Raw genomic sequence first — 22,893 nt, forward strand, 5'->3', positions numbered from 1 at the left:
CGGTGCCCTTTGGGACATGGTTTGACCCCCTTAGGAAAGTGCTATCATCATGAAACATTCAGATCACTTACAACTCAATACATTCTACCTTCCTGTAACGTTTCAGCCTGATTGGACCTTGTTTTCACACAAATGAACCCAGAATGATGTGAAATTGTGCTTCGTGCAACATAATTCTGGGTGCCATTTACATACCATAAGTGCTAATGACTCCATTCCTTTTTGTGGTTGTAGGGGCTGTTGATTGGAGTACATTAAAACAAACCTGATATCTCTAGGACATTCAGAAGCCAAGTTATAAGCCCACAAATGTGTAACTGGACTACTTCTTTAAATTGACACCAGATCCGGTGACCTTTGCGACATGGTTTGACCCCCTTAGGAAAGTGCTATCATCATGAAACGTTCAGATCACTTACAACTAAATATATTCTACCTTCCTGTAACGTTTCAGCCTGATTGTGTCTTGTTTTCTCACAAATGAACCCAGAATGATATGAAATTGTGCTTCGTGCAACATAATTCTGGGTGCCATTTACAAACCATAAATGCTAATGACTCCATTCCTTTTTGTGGTTGTAGGGGCTGTTGATTGGAGTACATTAAAACAAACCTGATCTCTCTAGGACATTCAGAAGCCAAGTTATAAGCCCACAAATGTGTAACTGGACTACTTCTTTAAATTGACACCAGATCCGGTGACCTTTGGGACATGGTTTGACCCCCTTAGGAAAGTGCTATCATCATGAAACGTTCGGATCAATTACAACTCAGTAGATTCTACCTTCCTGTAACGTTTCAGCCTGATTGGACCTTGTTTTCACACAAATGGACCCAGAATGATGTGAAATTGTGCTTCGTGCAACATAATTCTGGGTGCCATTTACAAACCATAAGTGCTAATGACTCCATTCCTTTTTGTGGTTGTAGGGTCTGTTGATTGGAGAACACTAAAACAAACCTAACCTCTCTAGGACATTCAGAAGCCAAGTTATAAGCCCACAAAGGTGTAACTGGACTACTTCTTTAAAGTGACACCAGGCCCGGTGACCTTTGGGACATGTTTTTACCCCCTATAGGAATGAGCGATCATCTTGAAACGTTCAGATCACTTACAACTCAAGAGATTCTACCTTCTTGTAGCGTTTCAGCCTGATTGGACCTTGTTTTCACACAAATGGACCCAGAATGATGTGAAATTGTGCTTCGTGCAACATAATTCTGGGTGCCATTTACAAACCTTAAGTGCTAATGACACCATTCCTTTTTGTGGTTGTAGGGGCTGTTGATTGGAGTACACTAAAACAAACCTGATCTCTCTAGGACATTCAGAAGCCAAGTTATAAGCCCACAAATGTGTAACTGGACTACTTCTTTAAATTGACACCAGATCCGGTGACCTTTGGGACATGGTTTGACCCCCTTAGGAAAGTGCTATCATCATGAAACGTTCAGATCACTTACAACTAAATAGATTCTACCTTCCTGTAACGTTTCAGCCTGATTGGACCTTGTTTTCACACAAATGACCCCAGAATGATGTGAAATTGTGCTTCGTGCAACATAATTCTGGGTGCCATTTACAAACCATAAATGCTAATGACTCCATTCCTTTTTGAGGTTGTAGGGGCTGTTGATTGGAGTACATTAAAACAAACCTGATCTCTCTAGGACATTCAGAAGCCAAGTTATAAGCCCACAAATGTGTAACTGGACTACTTCTTTAAATTGACACCAGATCCGGTGACCTTTGGGACATGGTTTGACCCCCTTAGGAAAGTGCTATCATCATGAAACGTTCAGATCACTTACAACTCAATAGATTCTACCTTCCTGTAACGTTTCAGCCTGATTTGACCTTGTTTTCACACAAATGGACCCAGAATGATGTGAAATTGTGCTTCGTGCAACATAATTCTGGGTGCCATTTACAAACCATAAGTGCTAATGACTCCATTCCTTTTTGTGGTTGTAGGGGCTGTTGATTGGAGTACACTAAAACAAACCTGATCTCTCTAGGACATTCAGAAGCCAAGTTATAAGCCCACAAATGTGTAACTGGACTACTTCTTTGAATTGACACCAGATCCGGTGACCTTTGGGACATGGTTTGATCCCCTTAGGAAAGCGCTATCATCATGAAACGTTCAGATCACTTACAACTAAATAGATTCTACCTTCCTGTAACGTTTCAGCCTGATTGGACCTTGTTTTCACACAAATGAACCCAGAATGATGTGAAATTGTGCTTCGTGCAACATAATTCTGGGTGCCATTTACAAACCATAAATGCTAATGACTCCATTCCTTTTTGTGGTTGTAGGGGCTGTTGATTGGAGTACACTAAAACAAACATAACCTCTCTAGGACATTCAGAAGCCAAGTTATAAGCCCACAAAGGTGTAACTGGACTACTTCTTTAAAGTGACACTTGGCCCGGTGACCTTTGGGACATGGTTTGACCCCCTATAGGAATGTGCGATCATCTTGAAACGTTCAGATCACTTACAACTCAATAGATTCTACCTTCTTGTAGCGTTTCAGCCGGATTGGACCTTGTTTTCACACAAATTGACCCAGAATGATGTGAAATTGTGCTTCGTGCAACATAATTCTGGGTGCCACTTACAAACTATAAGTGCTAATGACTCCATTCCTTTTTGTGGTTGTAGGCGCTGTTGATTGGAGTACATTAAAACAAACCTGATCCCTCTAGGACATTCAGAAGCCAAGTTATAAGCCCACAAATGTGTAACTGGACTACTTCTTTAAATTGACACCAGATCCGGTGACCTTTGGGACATGGTTTGACCCCCTTAGGAAAATGCTATCATCATGAAACGTTCAGATCACTTACAACTCAATAGATTCTACCTTCCTGTAACGTTTCAGCCTGATTGGACCTTGTTTTCACACAAATGGACCCAGAATGATGTGAAATTGTGCTTCGTGCAACATAATTCTGGGTGCCATTTACAAACCATAAGTGCTAATGACTCCATTCCTTTTTGTGGTTGTAGGGGCTGTTGATTGGAGTACACAAAAACAAACCTAACCTCTCTAGGACATTCAGAAGCCAAGTTATAAGCCCACAAAGGTGTAACTGGACTACTTCTTTAAAGTGACACCAGGCCCGGTGACCTTTGGGACATGGTTTTACCCCCTATAGGAATGTGCGATCATCTTGAAACGTTCAGATCACTTACAACTCAATAGATTCTACCTTCCTGTAACGTTTCAGCCTGATTGGACCTTGTTTTCACACAAATGGACCCAGAATGATGTGAAATTGTGCTTCGTGCAACATAATTCTGGGTGCCATTTACAAACCATAAGTGCTAATGACTCCATTCCTTTTTGTGGTTGTAGGGGCTGTTGATTGGAGTACACTAAAACAAACCTGACCTCTCTAGGACATTATAAAGCCAAGTTATAAGCCCACAAATGTGTAACTGGACTACTTCTTTAAATTGACACCAGATCCGGTGACCTTTGGGACATGGTTTGACCCCCTTAGGAAAGTGCTATCATCATGAAACGTTCAGATCACTTACAACTCAATAGATTCTACCTTCTTGTAACGTATCAGCCTGATTGGACCTTGTTTTCACACAAATGGACCCAGAATGATGTGAAATTGTGCTTCGTGCAACATAATTCTGGGTGCCATTTACAAACCATATGTGCTAATGACTCCATTCCTTTTTGTGGTTGTAGGGGCTGTTGATTGAAGTATTCTAAAACAAACCTGAGCTCTCTAGGACATTCAGAAGCCAAGTTATAAGCCCACAAAGGTGTAACTGGACTACTTCTTTAAAGTGACACTTGGCCCGGTGACTTTTGGGACATGGTTTGACCCCCTATAGGAATGTGCGATCATCTTGAAACGTTCAGATCACTTACAACTCAATAGATTCTACCTTCTTGTAGCGTTTCAGCCGGATTGGACCTTGTTTTCACACAAATTGACCCAGAATGATGTGAAATTGTGCTTCGTGCAACATAATTCTGGGTGCCACTTACAAACCATAAGTGCTAATGACTCCATTCCTTTTTGTGGTTCTAGGGGCTGTTGATTAGAGTACATTAAAACAAACCTGATCTCTCTAGGACATTCAGAAGCCAAGTTATAAGCCCACAAATGTGTAACTGGACTACTTCTTTAAATTGACACCAGATCCGGTGACCTTTGGGACATGGTTTGACCCCCTTAGGAAAATGCTATCATCATGAAACGTTCAGATCACTTACAACTCAATAGATTCTACCTTCCTGTAACGTTTCAGCCTGATTGGACCTTGTTTTCACACAAATGGACCCAGAATGATGTGAAATTGTGCTTCGTGCAACATAATTCTGGGTGCCATTTACAAACCATAAGTGCTAATGACTCCATTCCTTTTTGTGGTTGTAGGGGCTGTTGATTGGAGTACACTAAAACAAACCTGACCTCTCTAGGACATTCAGAAGCCAAGTTATAAGCCCACAAAGGTGTAACTGGACTACTTCTTTAAAGTGACACCAGGCCCGGTGACCTTTGGGACATGGTTTTACCCCCTATAGGAATGTGCGATCATCTTGAAACGTTCAGATCACTTACAACTCAATAGATTCTACCTTCTTGTAGCGTTTCAGCCTGATTGGACCTTGTTTTCACACAAATGGACCCAGAATGATGTGAAATTGTGCTTTGTGCAACATAATTCTGGGTGCCATTTACAAACCATAAGTGCTAATGACTCCATTCCTTTTTGTGGTTGTAGGGGCTGTTGATTGGAGTACACTAAAACAAACCTGATCTCTCTAGGACATTCAGAAGCCAAGTTATAAGCCCACAAATGTGTAACTGGACTACTTCTTTAAATTGACACCAGATCCGGTGATCTTTGGGACATGGTTTGACCCCCTTAGGAAAGTGCTATCATTATGAAACCTTCAGATCACTTACAATTCAGTAGATTCTACCTTCCTGTAATGTTTCAGCCTGATTGGACCTTGTTTTCACACAAATGAACCCAGAATGATGTGAAATTGTGCTTCGTGTAACATAATTCTGGGTGCCATTTAAAAACCATAAGTGCTAATGACTCCATTCCTTTTGTAGTTGTAGGGACTGTTGATTGGAGTACACTAAAATAAACCTGATCTCTCTAGGACATTCAGAAGCCAAGTTATAAGCCCACAAATGTGTAACTGGACTACTTCTTTAAATTGACACCAGATCCGGTGACCTTTGGGACATGGTTTGACCCCCTTAGGAAAGTGCTATCATCATGAAACGTTCAGATCACTTACAACTCAATAGATTCTACCTTCCTGTAACGTTTCAGCCTGATTGGACCTTGTTTTCACACAAATGGACCCAGAATGATGTGAAATTGTGCTTCGTGCAACATAATTCTGGGTGCCAGTTACAAACCATAAGTGCTAATGACTCCATTCCTTTTTGTAGTTGTAGGGACTGTTGATTGGAGTACACTAAAATAAACCTGATCTCTCTAGGACATTCAGAAGCCAAGTTATAAGCCCACAAATGTGTAACTGGACTACTTCTTTAAATTGACACCAGATCCGGTGACCTTTGGGACATGGTTTGACCCCCTTAGGAAAGTGCTATCATCATGAAACGTTCAGATCACTTACAGCTCAATAGATTCTACCTTCCTGTAACGTTTCAGCCTGATTTGACCTTGTTTTCACACAAATGGACCCAGAATGATGTGAAATTGTGCTTCGTGCAACATAATTCTGGGTGCCATTTACAAACCATAAGTGCTAATGACTCCATTCCTTTTTGTGGTTGTAGGGGCTGTTGATTGGAGTACACTAAATCAAACCTGACCTCTCTAGGACATTCAGAAGCCAAGTTATAAGCCCACAAAGGTGTAACTGGACTACTTCTTTAAAGTGACACCAGGCCCGGTGACCTTTGGGACATGGTTTGACCCCCAAAGGGAATGTGAGATCATCATGAAACGTTCAGATCACTTACAACTCAATGGATTCTACCTTCTTGTAATGTTTCAGCCCTATTGGACCTTGTTTTCACACAAATGGACCCAGAATGATGTGAAATTGTGCTTCGTGCAGCATAATTCTGGGTGCCATTTACAAACCATAAGGCTAATGACTCCATTCCTATTGTGGTTGTAGGGGCTGTTGATTGGAGTACACTAAAACAAACCTGATCTCTCTAGGACATTCAGAAGCCAAGTTATAAGCCCACAAATGTGTAACTGGACTACTTCTTTAAATTGACACCAGATCCGGTGACCTTTGGGACATGGTTTGATCCCCTTAGGATAGCGCTATCATCATGAAACGTTCAGATCACTTACAACTTAATAGATTCTACCTTCCTGTAACGTTTCAGCCTGATTGGACCTTGTTTTCACACAAATGAACCCAGAATGATGTGAAATTGTGCTTCGTGCAAAATAATTCTGGGTGCCATTTACAAACCATAAATGCTAATGACTCCATTCCTTTTTGTGGTTGTAGGGGCTGTTGATTGGAGTACATTAAAACAAATCTGATCTCTCTAGGACATTCAGAAGCCAAGTTATAAGCCCACAAATGTGTAACTGGACTACTTCTTTAAATTGACACCAGATCCGGTGACCTTTGGGACATGGTTGGACTCCCTTAGGAAAGCGCTATCATCATGAAACGTTCAGATCACTTACAACTCAATAGATTCTAGCTTCCAGTAACGTTTCAGCCTGATTGGACCTTGTTTTCACACAAATGAACCCAGAATGATGTGAAATTGTGCTTCGTGCAAAATAATTCTGGGTGCCATTTACAAACCATAAGTGCTAATGACTCCATTCCTTTTTGTGGTTGTAGGGGCTGTTGATTGGAGTACACTAAAACAAACCTAACCTCTCTAGGACATTCAGAAGCCAAGTTATAAGCCCACAAAGGTGTAACTGGACTACTTCTTTAAAGTGACACTTGGCCCGGTGACCTTTGGGACATGGTTTGACCCCCTATAGGAATGTGCGATCATCTTGAAACGTTCAGATCACTTACAACTCAATAGATTCTACCTTCTTGTAGCGTTTCAGCCGGATTGGACCTTGTTTTCACACAAATTGACCTGGAATGATGTGAAATTGTGCTTCGTGCAACATAATTCTGGGTGCCACTTACAAACTATAAGTGCTAATGACTCCATTCCTTTTTGTGGTTGTAGGTGCTGTTGATTGGAGTACATTAAAATAAACCTGATCTCTCTAGGACATTCAGAAGCCAAGTTATAAGCCCACAAATGTGTAACTGGACTACTTCTTTAAATTGACACCAGATCCGGTGACCTTTGGGACATGGTTTGACCCCCTTAGGAAAATGCTATCATCATGAAACGTTCAGATAACTTACAACTCAATAGATTCTACCTTCCTGTAACGTTTCAGCCTGATTGGACCTTGTTTTCACACAAATGGACCCAGAATGATGTGAAATTGTGCTTCGTGCAACATAATTCTGGGTGCCGTTTACAAACCATAAGTGCTAATGACTCCATTCCTTTTTGTGGTTGTAGGGGCTGTTGATTGGAGTACACTAAAACAAACCTAACCTCTCTAGGACATTCAGAAGCCAAGTTATAAGCCCACAAAGGTGTAACTGGACTACTTCTTTAAAGTGACACCAGGCCCGGTGACCTTTGGGACATGGTTTTACCCCCTATAGGAATGTGCGATCATCTTGAAACGTTCAGATCACTTACAACTCAATAGATTCTACCTTCTTGTAGCGTTTCAGCCTGATTGGACCTTGTTTTCACACAAATGGACCCAGAATGATGTGAAATTGTGCTTCGTGCAACATAATTCTGGGTGCCATTTACAAACCATAAGTGCTAATGACTCCATTCCTTTTTGTGGTTGTAGGGGCTGTTGATTGGAGTACACTAAAACGAACCTGATCTCTCTAGGACATTCAGAAGCCAAGTTATAAGCCCACAAATATGTAACTGGACTACTTCTTTAAATTGACACCAGATCCGGTGATCTTTGGGACATGGTTTGACCCCCTTAGGAAAGTGCTATCATCATGAAACGTTCAGATCACTTACAACTCAGTAGATTCTACCTTCCTGTAACGTTTCAGCCTGATTGGACCTTGTTTTCACACAAATGAACCCAGAATGATGTGAAATTGTGCTTCGTGCAACATAATTCTGGGTGCCATTTGAAAACCATAAGTGCTTATGACTCCATTCCTTTTTGTGGTCTTAGGAGCTGTTGATTGGAGTACACTAAAACAACCCTGACCTCTCTAGGACATTCAGAAGCCAAGTTATAAGCCCACAAAGGTGTAACTGGACTACTTCTTTAAAGTGACACCAGGCCCGGTGACCTTTGGGACATGGTTTGACCCCCTATAGGAAAGTGCTATCATCATGAAACGTTCAGATCACTTACAACTCAATAGATTCTACCTTCCTGTAACGTTTCTGCTTGATTGGACCTTGTTTTCACACAAATGAACCCAGAATGATGTGAAATTGTGCTTCGTGCAACATAATTCTGGGTGCCATTTACAAACCATAAATGCTAATGACTCCATTCCTTTTTTTGGTTGTAGGGGCTGTTGATTGGAGTACATTAAAACAAACCTGATCTCTCTAGGACATTCAGAAGCCAAGTTATAAGTCCACAAATGTGTAACTGGACTACTTCTTTAAATTGACACCAGATCCGGTGACCTTTGGGACATGGTTTGACCCACTTAGGAAAGTGCTATCATCATGAAACGTTCAGATCACTTACAACTCAATAGATTCTACCTTCCTGTAACGTTTCAGCCTGATTGGACCTTGTTTTCACACAAATGGACCCAGAATGATGTGAAATTATGCTTCGTGCAACATAATTCTGGGTGCCATTTACAAACCATAAGTGCTAATGACTCCATTCCTTTTTGTGGTTGTAGGGGCTGTTGATTGGAGTACACTAAAACAAACCTGACCTCTCTAGGACATTCAGAAGCCAAGTTATAAGCCCACAAATGTGTAACTGGACTACTTCTTTAAATTGACACCAGATCCGGTGACCTTTGGGACATGGTTTGACCCCCTTAGGAAAGTGCTATCATCATGAAACGTTCAGATAATTTACAACTCAATAGATTCTACCTTCTTGTAACATATCAGCCTGATTGGACCTTGTTTTCACACAAATGGACCCAGAATGATGTGAAATTGTGCTTCGTGCAACATAATTCTGGGTGCCATTTACAAACCATAAGTGCTAATGACTCCATTCCTTTTTGTGGTTGTAGGGGCTGTTGATTGGAGCACACTAAAACAAACCTAACCTCTCTAGGACATTCAGAAGCCAAGTTATAAGCCCACAAAGGTGTAACTGGACTACTTCTTTAAAGTGACACCAGGCCCGGTGACCTTTGGGACATGGTTTTACCCCCTATAGGAATGTGCGATCATCTTGAAACGTTCAGATCACTTACAACTCAATAGATTCTACCTTCTTGTAGCGTTTCAGCCTGATTGGACCTTGTTTTCACACAAATGGACCCAGAATGATGTGAAATTGTGCTTCGTGCAACATAATTCTGGGTGCCATTTACAAACCATAAGTGCTAATGACTCCATTCCTTTTTGTGGTTGTAGGGGCTGTTGATTGGAGTACACTAAAACAAACCTGATCTCTCTAGGACATTCAGAAGCCAAGTTATAAGCCCACAAATGTGTAACTGGACTACTTCTTTAAATTGACACCAGATCCGGTGATCTTTGGGACATGGTTTGACCCCCTTAGGAAAGTGCTATCATCATGAAACGTTCAGATCACTTACAACTCAGTAGATTCTACCTTCCTGTAACGTTTCAGCCTGATTGGACCTTGTTTTCACACAAATGAACCCAAAAAGATGTGAAATTGTGCTTCGTGCAACATAATTCTGGGTGCCATTTGAAAACCATAAGTGCTAATGACTCCATTCCTTTCTGTGGTTTTAGGAGCTGTTGATTGGAGTACACTAAAACAACCCTGACCTCTCTAGGACATTCAGAAGCCAAGTTATAAGCCCACAAAGGTGTAACTGGACTACTTCTTTAAAGTGACACCAGGCCCGGTGACCTTTGGGACATGGTTTGACCCCCTATAGGAAAGTGCTATCATCATGAAACGTTCAGATCACTTACAACTCAATAGATTCTACCTTCCTGTAACGTTTCTGCCTGATTGGACCTTGTTTTCACACAAATGAACCCAGAATGATGTGAAATTGTGCTTCGTGCAACATAATTCTGGGTGCCATTTACAAACCATAAATGCTAATGACTCCTTTCCTTTTTTTGGTTGTAGGGGCTGTTGATTGGAGTACATTAAAACAAACCTGATCTCTCTAGGACATTCAGAAGCCAAGTTATAAGTCCACAAATGTGTAACTGGACTACTTCTTTAAATTGACACCAGATCCGGTGACCTTTGGGACATGGTTTGACCCCCTTAGGAAAGTGCTATCATCATGAAACGTTCAGATCACTTACAACTCAATAGATTCTACCTTCCTGTAACGTTTCAGCCTGATTGGAGCTTGTTTTCACACAAATGGACCCAGAATGATGTGAAATTGTGCTTCGTGCAACATAATTCTGGGTGCCATTTACAAACCATAAGTGCTAATGACTCCATTCCTTTTTGTAGTTGTAGGGGCTGTTGATTGGAGTACACTAAAATAAACCTGATCTCTCTAGGACATTCAGAAGCCAAGTTATAAGCCCACAAATGTGTAACTGGACTACTTCTTTAAATTGACACCAGATCCGGTGACCTTTGGGACATGGTTTGACCCCCTTAGGAAAGTGCTATCATCATGAAACGTTCAGATCACTTACAACTCAATAGATTCTACCTTCCTGTAACGTTTCAGCCTGATTGGACCTTGTTTTCACACAAATGGACCCAGAATGATGTGAAATTGTGCTTCGTGCAACATAATTCTGGGTGCCATTTACAAACCATAAGTGCTAATGACTCCATTCCTTTTTGTGGTTGTAGGGGCTGTTGACTGGAGTACAGTAAAACAAACCTAACCTCTCTAGGACATTCAGAAGCCAAGTTATGAGCCCACAAAGGTGTAACTGGACTACTTCTTTAAAGTGACACCAGGCCCGGTGACCTTTGGGACATGGTTTTACCCCCTATAGGAATGTGCGATCATCTTGAAATGTTCAGATCACTTACAACTCAATAGATTCTACCTTCTTGTAGCGTTTCAGCCTGATTGGACCTTGTTTTCACACAAATGGACCCAGAATGATGTGAAATTGTGCTTCGTGCAACATAATTCTGGGTGCCATTTACAAACCATAAGTGCTAATGACTCCATTCCTTTTTGTGGTTGTAGGGGCTGTTGATTGGAGTACACTAAAACAAACCTGATCTCTCTAGGACATTCAGAAGCCAAGTTATAAGCCCACAAATGTGTAACTGGACTACTTCTTTAAATTGACACCAGATCCGGTGATCTTTGGGACATGGTTTGACCCCCTTAAGAAAGTGCTATCATCATGAAACGTTCAGATCACTTACAACTCAGTAGATTCTACCTTCCCGTAACTTTTCAGCCTGATTGGACCTTGTTTTCACACAAATGAACCCAGAGTGATGTAAAAATTGTACTTCGTGCAACATAATTCTGGGTGCCATTTAAAAACCATAAGTGCTAATGTCTCCATTCCTTTTTGTGGTTGTAGGGGCTGTTGATTGGAGTACACTAAAGCAAACCTGATCGCTCTAGGACATTCAGAAGCCAAGTTATAAGCCCACAAATGTGTAACTGGACTACTTCTTTAAATTGACACCAGATCCGGTGACCTTTGGGACATGGTTTGACCCCCTTAGGAAAGTGCTATCATCATGAAACGTTCAGATCACTTACAACTCAATAGATTCTACCTTCCTGTAACGTTTCAGCCTGATTGGACCTTGTTTTCACACAAATGGACCCAGAATGATGTGAAATTGTGCTTCGTGCAACATAATTCTGGGTGCCATTTACAAACCATAAGTGCTAATGACTCCATTCCTTTTTGTGGTTGTAGGGGCTGTTGATTGGAGTACACTAAAACAAACCTGACCTCTCTAGCACATTCAGAAGCCAAGTTATAAGCCCACAAAGGTGTAACTGGACTACTTCTTTAAATTGACACCAGATCCGATGACCTTTGGGACATGTTTTGACCCCCTTAGGAAAGCGCTATCATCATGAAACGTTCAGATCACTTACAACTCAATAGATTCTAGCTTCCAGTAACGTTTCAGCCTGATTGGACCTTGTTTTCACACAAATGAACCCAGAGTGATGTGAAATTGTGCTTCGTGCTAAATAATTCTGGGTGCCATTTACAAACCATAAGTGCTAATGACTCCATTCCTTTTTGTGGTTGTAGGCGCTGTTGATTGGAGTACACTAAAACAAACCTGATCTCTCTAGGACATTCAGAAGCCAAGTTATAAGCCCACAAATGTGTAACTGGACTACTTCTTTAAATTGACACCAGATCCGGTGATCTTTGGGACATGGTTTGACCCCCTTAAGAAAGTGCTATCATCATGAAACGTTCAGATCACTTACAACTCAGTAGATTCTACCTTCCCGTAACTTTTCAGCCTGATTGGACCTTGTTTTCACACAAATGAACCCAGAGTGATGTGAAATTGTACTTCGTGCAACATAATTCTGGGTGCCATTTAAAAACCATAAGTGCTAATGTCTCCATTCCTTTTTGTGGTTGTAGGGGCTGTTGATTGGAGTACACTAAAGCAAACCTGATCGCTCTAGGACATTCAGAAGCCAAGTTATAAGCCCACAAATGTGTAACTGGACTACTTCTTTAAATTGACACCAGATCCGGTGACCTTTGGGACATGGTTTGACCCCCTTAGGAAAGTGCTATCATCATGAAACGTTCAGATCACTTACAACTCAATAGATTCTACCTTCCTGTAACGTTTCAGCCTGATTGGACCTTGTTTTCACACAAATGGACCCAGAATGATGTGAAATTGTGCTTCGTGCAACATAATTCTGGGTGCCATTTACAAACCATAAGTGCTAATGACTCCATTCCTTTTTGTGGTTGTAGGGGCTGTTGATTGGAGTACACTAAAACAAACCTGACCTCTCTAGGACATTCAGAAGCCAAGTTATAAGCCCACAAAGGTGTAACTGGACTACTTCTTTAAATTGACACCAGATCCGGTGACCTTTGGGACATGGTTTGACCCCCTTAGGAAAGCGCTATCATCATGAAACGTTCAGATCACTTACAACTCAATAGATTCTAGCTTCCAGTAACGTTTCAGCCTGATTGGACCTTGTTTTCACACAAATGAACCCAGAGTGATGTGAAATTGTGCTTCGTGCTAAATAATTCTGGGTGCCATTTACAAACCATAAGTGCTAATGACTCAATTCCTTTTTGTGGTTGTAGGGGCTGTTGATTGGAGTACAATTGGAGTACACTAAAACAAACCTAACCTCTCTAGCACATTCAGAAGCCAAGTTATAAGCCCACAAAGGTGTAACTGGACTACTTCTTTAAAGTGACACTTGGCCCGGTGACCTTTGGGACATGGTTTGACCCCCTATAGGAATGTGCGATCATCTTGAAACGTTCAGATCACTTACAACTCAAGAGATTCTACCTTCTTGTAGCGTTTCAGCCGGATTGGACCTTGTTTTCACACAAATTGACCCAGAATGATGTGAAATTGTGCTTCGTGCAACATAATTCCTGGTGCCACTTACAAACCATAAGTGCTAATGTCTCCATTCCTTTTTGTGGTTCTAGGGGCTGTTGATTGGAGTACACTAAAACAAACCTAACCTCTCTAGGACATTCAGAAGCCAAGTTATAAGCCCACAAAGGTGTAACTGGACTACTTCTTTAAAGTGACACTTGGCCCGGTGACCTTTGGGACATGGTTTTACCCCCTATAGGAATGTGCCATCATCTTGAAACGTTCAGATCACTTACAACTCAATAGATTCTACCTTCTTGTAGCGTTTCAGCCTGATTGGACCTTGTTTTCACACAAATGGACCCAGAATGATGTGAAATTGTGCTTCGTGCAACATAATTCTGGGTGCCATTTACAAACCATAAGTGCTAATGACTCCATTCCTTTTTGTGGTTGTAGGGGCTGTTGATTGGAGTACACTAAAACAAACCTGATCTCTCTAGGACATTCAGAAGCCAAGTTATAAGCCCACAAATGTGTAACTGGACTACTTCTTTAAATTGACACCAGATCCGGTGATCTTTGGGACATGGTTTGACCCCCTTAAGAAAGTGCTATCATCATGAAACGTTCAGATCACTTACAACTCAGTAGATTCTACCTTCCCGTAACTTTTCAGCCTGATTGGACCTTGTTTTCACACAAATGAACCCAGAATGATGTGAAATTGTACTTCGTGCAACATAATTCTGGGTGCCAGTTAAAAACCATAAGTGCTAATGTCTCCATTCCTTTTTGTGGTTGTAGGGGCTGTTGATTGGAGTACACTAAAGCAAACCTGATCGCTCTAGGACATTCAGAAGCCAAGTTATAAGCCCACAAATGTGTAACTGGACTACTTCTTTAAATTGACACCAGATCCGGTGACCTTTGGGACATGGTTTGACCCCCTTAGGAAAGCGCTATCATCATGAAACGTTCAGATCACTTACAACTCAATAGATTCTAGCTTCCAGTAACGTTTCAGCCTGATTGGACCTTGTTTTCACACAAATGAACCCAGAGTGATGTGAAATTGTGCTTCGTGCTAAATAATTCTGGGTGCCATTTACAAACCATAAGTGCTAATGACTCCATTCCTTTTTGTGGTTGTAGGGGCTGTTGATTGGAGTACACTAAAACAAACCTAACCTCTCTAGCACATTCAGAAGCCAAGTTATAAGCCCACAAAGGTGTAACTGGACTACTTCTTTAAAGTGACACTTGGCCCGGTGACCTTTGGGACATGGTTTGACCCCCTATAGGAATGTGCGATCATCTTGAAACGTTCAGATCACTTACAACTCAATAGATTCTACCTTCTTGTAGCGTTTCAGCCGGATTGGACCTTGTTTTCACACAAATTGACCAAGAATGATGTGAAATTGTGCTTCGTGCAACATAATTCTGGGTGCCACTTACAAACCATAAGTGCTAATGTCTCGATTCCTTTTTGTGGTTCTAGGGGCTGTTGATTGGAGTACACTAAAACAAACCTAACCTCTCTAGGACATTCAGAAGCCAAGTTATAAGCCCGCAAAGGTGTAACTGGACTACTTCTTTAAAGTGAAACCAGGCCCGGTGACCTTTGGGACATGGTTTTACCCCCTATAGGAATGTGCCATCATCTTGAAACGTTCAGATCACTTACAACTCAATAGATTCTACCTTCTTGTAGCGTTTCAGCCTGATTGGACCTTGTTTTCACACAAATGGACCCAGAATGATGTGAAATTGTGCTTCGTGCAACATAATTCTGGGTGCCATTTACAAACCATAAGTGCTAATGTCTCCATTCCTTTTTGTGGTTGTAGGGGCTGTTGATTGGAGTACACTAAAGCAAACCTGATCGCTCTAGGACATTCAGAAGCCAAGTTATAAGCCCACAAATGTGTAACTGGACTACTTCTTTAAATTGACACCAGATCCGGTGACCTTTGGGACATGGTTTGACCCCCTTAGGAAAGTGCTATCATCATGAAACGTTCAGATCACTTACAACTCAATAGATTCTACCTTCCTGTAACGTTTCAGCCTGATTGGACCTTGTTTTCACACAAATGAACCCAGAATGATGTGAAATTGTGCTTCGTGCAACATAATTCTGGGTGCCATTTACAAACCATAAATGCTAATGACTCCATTCCTTTTTGTGGTTGTAGGGGCTGTTGATTGGAGTACATAAAACAAACCTGATCTCTCTAGGACATTCAGAAGCCAAGTTATAACTCCACAAATGTGTAACTGGACTACTTCTTTAAATTGACACCAGATCCGGTGACCTTTGGGACATGGTTTGACCCCCTTAGGAAAGTGCTATCATCATGAAACGTTCAGATCACTTACAACTCAATAGATTCTACCTTCCTGTAACGTTTCAGCCAGATTGGACCTTGTTTTCACACAAATGGACCCAGAATGATGTGAAATTGTGCTTCGTGCAACATAATTCTGGGTGCCATTTACAAACCATAAGTGCTAATGACTCCATTCCTTTTTGTGGTTGTAGGGGCTGTTGATTGGAGTACACTAAAACAAACCTGACCTCTCTAGGACATTCAGAAGCCAAGTTATAAGCCCACAAAGGTGTAACTGGACTACTTCTTTAAATTGACACCAGATCCGGTGACCTTTGGGACATGGTTTGATCCCCTTAGGAAAGCACTATCATCATGAAACGTTCAGATCACTTACAACTAAATAGATTCTACCTTCCTGTAACGTTTCAGCCTGATTGGACCTTGTTTTCACACAAATGAACCCAGAATGATGTGAAATTGTGCTTCGTGCAACATAATTCTGGGTGCCATTTACAAACCATAAATGCTAATGACTCCATTCCTTTTTGTGGTTGTAGGGGCTGTTGATTGGAGTACATTAAAACAAACCTGATCTCTCTAGGACATTCAGAAGCCAAGTTATAAGCCCACAAATGTGTAACTGGACTACTTCTTTAAATTGACACCAGATCCGGTGACCTTTGGGACATGGTTTGATCCCCTTAGGAAAGTGCTATCATCATGAAACGTTCAGATCACTTACAACTAAATAGATTCTACCTTCTTGTAACGTATCAGCCTGATTGGACCTTGTTTTCACACAAATGGACCCAGAATGATGTGAAATTCTGCTTCGTGCAACATAATTCTGGGTGCCATTTACAAACCATATGTGCTAATGACTCCATTCCTTTTTGTGGTTGTAGGGGCTGTTGATTGGAGTATACTAAAACAAACCTGATCTCTCTAGGACATTCAGAAGCCAAGTTATAAGCCAACAAAGGTGTAACAGGACTACTTCTTTAAAGTGACACTTGGCCCGGTGACCTTTGGGACATGGTTTGACCCCCTATAGGAATGTGCAATCATCTTGAAACGTTCAGATCACTTACAACTCAATAGATTCTACCTTCTTGTAGCGTTTCAGCCAGATTGGACCTTGTTTTCACACAAATTGACCCAGAATGATGTGAAATTGTGCTTCGTGCAACATAATTCTGGGTGCCATTTACAAACCATAAGTGCTAATGACTCCATTCCTTTTTGTGGTTGTAGGGGCTGTTGATTGGAGTACACTAAAACAAACCTGATCTCTCTAGGACATTCAGAAGCCAAGTTATAAGCCCACAAATGTGTAACTGGACTACTTCTTTAAATTGACACCAGATCCGGTGATCTTTGGGACATGGTTTGACCCCCTTAGGAAAGTGCTATCATCATGAAACGTTCAGATCACTTACAACTCAGTAGATTCTACCTTCCTGTAACGTTTCAGCCTGATTGGACCTTTTTTTCACACAAATGAACCCAAAATGATGTGAAATTGTGCTTCGTGCAACATAATTCTGGGTGCCATTTGAAAACCATAAGTGCTAATGACTCCATTCCTTTTTGTGGTTTTAGGAGCTGTTGATTGGAGTACACTAAAACAACCCTGACCTCTCTAGGACATTCAGAAGCCAAGTTATAAGCCCACAAAGGTGTAACTGGACTACTTCTTTAAAGTGACACCAGGCCCGGTGACCTTTGGGACATGGTTTGACCCCCTATAGGAAAGTGCTATCATCATGAAACGTTCAGATCACTTACAACTCAATAGATTCTACCTTCCTGTAACGTTTCTGCCTGATTTGACCTTGTTTTCACACAAATGAACCCAGAATGATGTGAAATTGTGCTTCGTGCAACATAATTCTGGGTGCCATTTACAAACCATAAATGCTAATGACTCCATTCCTTTTTTTGGTTGTAGGGGCTGTTGATTGGAGTACATTAAAACAAACCTGATCTCTCTAGTACATTCAGAAGCCAAGTTATAAGTCCACAAATGTGTAACTGGACTACTTCTTTAAATTGACACCAGATCCGGTGACCTTTGGGACATGGTTTGACCCCCTTAGGAAAGTGCTATCATCATGAAACGTTCAGATCACTTACAACTCAATAGATTCTACCTTCTTGTAACGTATCAGCCTGATTGGACCTTGTTTTCACACAAATGGACCCAGAATGATGTGAAATTGTGCTTCGTGCAACATAATTCTGGGTGCCATTTACAAACCATATGTGCTAATGACTCCATTCCTTTTTGTGGTTGTAGGGGCTGTTGATTGGAGTATACTAAAACAAACCTGATCTCTCTAGGACATTCAGAAGCCAAGTTATAAGCCCAGAAAGGTGTAACTGGACTACTTCTTTAAAGTGACACTTGGCCCGGTGACTTTTGGGACATGGTTTGACCCCCTTAGGAAAGTGCTATCATCATGAAACGTTCAGATCACTTACAACTCAATAGATTCTACCTTCCTGTAACGTTTCAGCCTGATTGGAGCTTGTTTTCACACAAATGGACCCAGAATGATGTGAAATTGTGCTTCGTGCAACATAATTCTGGGTGCCATTTACAAACCATAAGTGCTAATAACTCCATTCCTTTTTGTAGTTGTAGGGACTGTTTATTGGAGTACACTAAAATAAACCTGATCTCTCTAGGACATTCAGAAGCCAAGTTATAAGCCCACAAATGTGTAACTGGACTACTTCTTTAAATTGACACCAGATCCGGTGACCTTTGGGACATGGTTTGACCCCCTTAGGAAAGTGCTATCATCATGAAACGTTCAGATCACTTACAACTCAATAGATTCTACCTTCCTGTAACGTTTCAGCCTGATTGGACCTTGTTTTCACACAAATGGACCCAGAATGATGTGAAATTGTGCTTCGTGCAACATAATTCTGGGTGCCATTTACAAACCATAAGTGCTAATGACTCCATTCCTTTTTGTGGTTGTAGGGGCTGTTGATTGGAGTACAGTAAAACAAACCTAACCTCTCTAGGACATTCAGAAGCCAAGTTATGAGCCCACAAAGGTGTAACTGGACTACTTCTTTAAAGTGACACCAGGCCCGGTGACCTTTGGGACATGGTTTTACCCCCTATAGGAATGTGCGATCATCTTGAAATGTTCAGATCACTTACAACTCAATAGATTCTACCTTCTTGTAGCGTTTCAGCCTGATTGGACCTTGTTTTCACACAAATGGACCCAGAATGATGTGAAATTGTGCTTCGTGCAACATAATTCTGGGTGCCATTTACAAACCATAAGTGCTAATGACTCCATTCCTTTTTGTGGTTGTAGGGGCTGTTGATTTGAGTACACTAAAACAAACCTGATCTCTCTAGGACATTCAGAAGCCAAGTTATAAGCCCACAAATGTGTAACTGGACTACTTTAAATTGACACCAGATCCGGTGATCTTTGGGACATGGTTCGACCCCCTTAAGAAAGTGCTATCATCATGAAACGTTCAGATCACTTACAACTCAGTAGATTCTACCTTCCCGTAACTTTTCAGCCTGATTGGACCTTGTTTTCACACAAATGAACCCAGAGTGATCTGAAATTGTACTTCGTGCAACATAATTCTGGGTGCCATTTAAAAACCATAAGTGCTAATGTCTCCATTCCTTTTTGTGGTTGTAGGGGCTGTTGATTGGAGTACACTAAAGCAAACTGATCGCTCTAGGACATTCAGAAGCCAAGTTATAAGCCCACAAATGTGTAACTGGACTACTTCTTTAAATTGACACCAGATCCGGTGACCTTTGGGACATGGTTTGACCCCCTTAGGAAAGTGCTATCATCATGAAACGTTCAGATCACTTACAACTCAATAGATTCTACCTTCCTGTAACGTTTCAGCCTGATTGGACCTTGTTTTCACACAAATGGACCCAGAATGATGTGAAATTGTGCTTCGTGCAACATAATTCTGGGTGCCATTTACAAACCATAAGTGTTAATGACTCCATTCCTTTTTGTGGTTGTAGGGGCTGTTGATTGGAGTACACTAAACCAAACCTGATCGCTCTAGGACATTCAGAAGCCAAGTTATAAGCCCACAAATGTGTAACTGGACTACTTCTTTAAATTGACACCAGATCCGGTGACCTTTGGGACATGGTTTGACCCCCTTAGGAAAGCGCTATCATCATGAAACGTTCAGATCACTTACAACTCAATAGATTCTAGCTTCCAGTAACGTTTCAGCCTGATTGGACCTTGTTTTCACACAAATGAACCCAGAGTGATGTGAAATTGTGCTTCGTGCTAAATAATTCTGGGTCCAATTTACAAACCATAAGTGCTAATGACTCAATTCCTTTTTGTGGTTGTAGGGGCTGTTGATTGGAGTACAATTGGAGTACACTAAAACAAACCTAACCTCTCTAGCACATTCAGAAGCCAAGTTATAAGCCCACAAAGGTGTAACTGGACTACTTCTTTAAAGTGACACTTGGCCCGGTGACCTTTGGGACATGGTTTGACCCCCTATAGGAATGTGCGATCATCTTGAAACGTTCAGATCACTTACAACTCAATAGATTCTACCTTCTTGTAGCGTTTCAGCCGGATTGGACCTTGTTTTCACACAAATTGACCCAGAATGATGTGAAATTGTGCTTCGTGCAACATAATTCTGGGTGCCACTTACAAACCATAAGTGCTAATGTCTCCATTCCTTTTTGTGGTTCTAGGGGCTGTTGATTGGAGTACACTAAAACAAACCTAACCTCTCTAGGACATTCAGAAGCCAAGTTATAAGCCCACAAAGGTGTAACTGGACTACTTCTTTAAAGTGACACCAGGCCCGGTGACCTTTGGGACATGGTTTTACCCCCTATAGGAATGCGCCATCATCTTGAAACGTTCAGATCACTTACAACTCAATAGATTCTACCTTCTTGTAGCGTTTCAGCCTGATTGGACCTTGTTTTCACACAAATGGACCCAGAATGATGTGAAATTGTGCTTCGTGCAACATAATTCTGGGTGCCATTTAAAAACCATAAGTGCTAATGACTCCATTCCTTTTTGTGGTTGTAGGGGCTGTTGATTGGAGTACACTAAAACAAACCTGATCTCTCTAGGACATTCAGAAGCCAAGTTATAAGCCCACAAATGTGTAACTGGACTACTTCTTTAAATTGACACCAGATCCGGTGACCTTTGGGACATGGTTTGACCCCCTTAGGAAAGTGCTATCATCATGAAACGTTCAGATCACTTACAACTCAATAGATTCTACCTTCCTGTAACGTTTCAGCCTGATTGGACATTGTTTTCACACCACTGGACCCAGAATGATGTGAAATTGTGCTTCGTGCAACATAATTCTGGGTGCCATTTACAAACCATAAGTGCTAATGACTCCATTCCTTTTTGTGGTTGTAGGGGCTGTTGATTGGAGTACACTAAAACAAACCTAACCTCTCTAGGACATTCAGAAGCCAAGTTATGAGCCCACAAAGGTGTAACTGGACTACTTCTTTAAAGTGACACCAGGCCCGGTGACCTTTGGGACATGGTTTTACCCCCTATAGGAATGTGCGATCATCTTGAAATGTTCAGATCACTTACAACTCAATAGATTCTACCTTCTTGTAGCGTTTCAGCCTGATTGGACCTTGTTTTAACACAAATGGACCCAGAATGATGTGAAATTGTGCTTCGTGCAACATAATTCTGGGTGCCATTTACAAACCATAAGTGCTAATGACTCCATTCCTTTTTGTGGTTGTAGGGGCTGTTGATTGGAGTACACTAAAACAAACCTGATCTCTCTCGGACATTCAGAAGCCAAGTTATATGCCCACAAAGGTGTAACTGGACTACTTCTTTAAATTGACACCAGATCCGGTGATCTTTGGGACATGGTTTGACCCCCTTAAGAAAGTGCTATCATCATGAAACGTTCAGATCACTTACAACTCAGTAGATTCTACCTTCCCGTAACTTTTCAGCCGGATTGGACCTTGTTTTCACACAAATGAACCCAGAATGATGTGAAATTGTACTTCGTGCAACATAATTCTGGGTGCCAGTTAAAAACCATAAGTGCTAATGTCTCCATTCCTTTTTGTGGTTGTAGGGGCTGTTGATTGGAGTACACTAAAGCAAACCTGATCGCTCTAGGACATTCAGAAGCCAAGTTATAAGCCCACAAATGTGTAACTGGACTACTTCTTTAAATTGACACCAGATCCGGTGACCTTTGGGACATGGTTTGACCCCCTTAGGAAAGCGCTATCATCATGAAACGTTCAGATCACTTACAACTCAATAGATTCTAGCTTCCAGTAACGTTTCAGCCTGATTGGACCTTGTTTTCACACAAATGAACCCAGAGTGATGTGAAATTGTGCTTCGTGCTAAATAATTCTGGGTGCCATTTACAAACCATAATTGCTAATGACTCCATTCCTTTTTGTGGTTGTAGGGGCTGTTGATTGGAGTACACTAAAACAAACCTAACCTCTCTAGCACATTCAGAAGCCAAGTTATAAGCCCACAAAGGTGTAACTGGACTACTTCTTTAAAGTGACACTTGGCCCGGTGACCTTTGGGACATGGTTTGATCCCCTATAGGAATGTGCGATCATCTTGAAACGTTCAGATCACTTACAACTCAATAGATTCTACCTTCTTGTAGCGTTTCAGCCGGACTGGACCTTGTTTTCACACAAATTGACCAAGAATGATGTGAAATTGTGCTTCGTGCAACATAATTCTGGGTGCCACTTACAAACCATAAGTGCTAATGTCTCGATTCCTTTTTGTGGTTCTAGG

Source organism: Nothobranchius furzeri, chromosome 6, assembly GCF_043380555.1.
Source record: "Nothobranchius furzeri strain GRZ-AD chromosome 6, NfurGRZ-RIMD1, whole genome shotgun sequence".
In the NCBI taxonomy this organism is placed as follows: domain Eukaryota; kingdom Metazoa; phylum Chordata; class Actinopteri; order Cyprinodontiformes; family Nothobranchiidae; genus Nothobranchius; species Nothobranchius furzeri.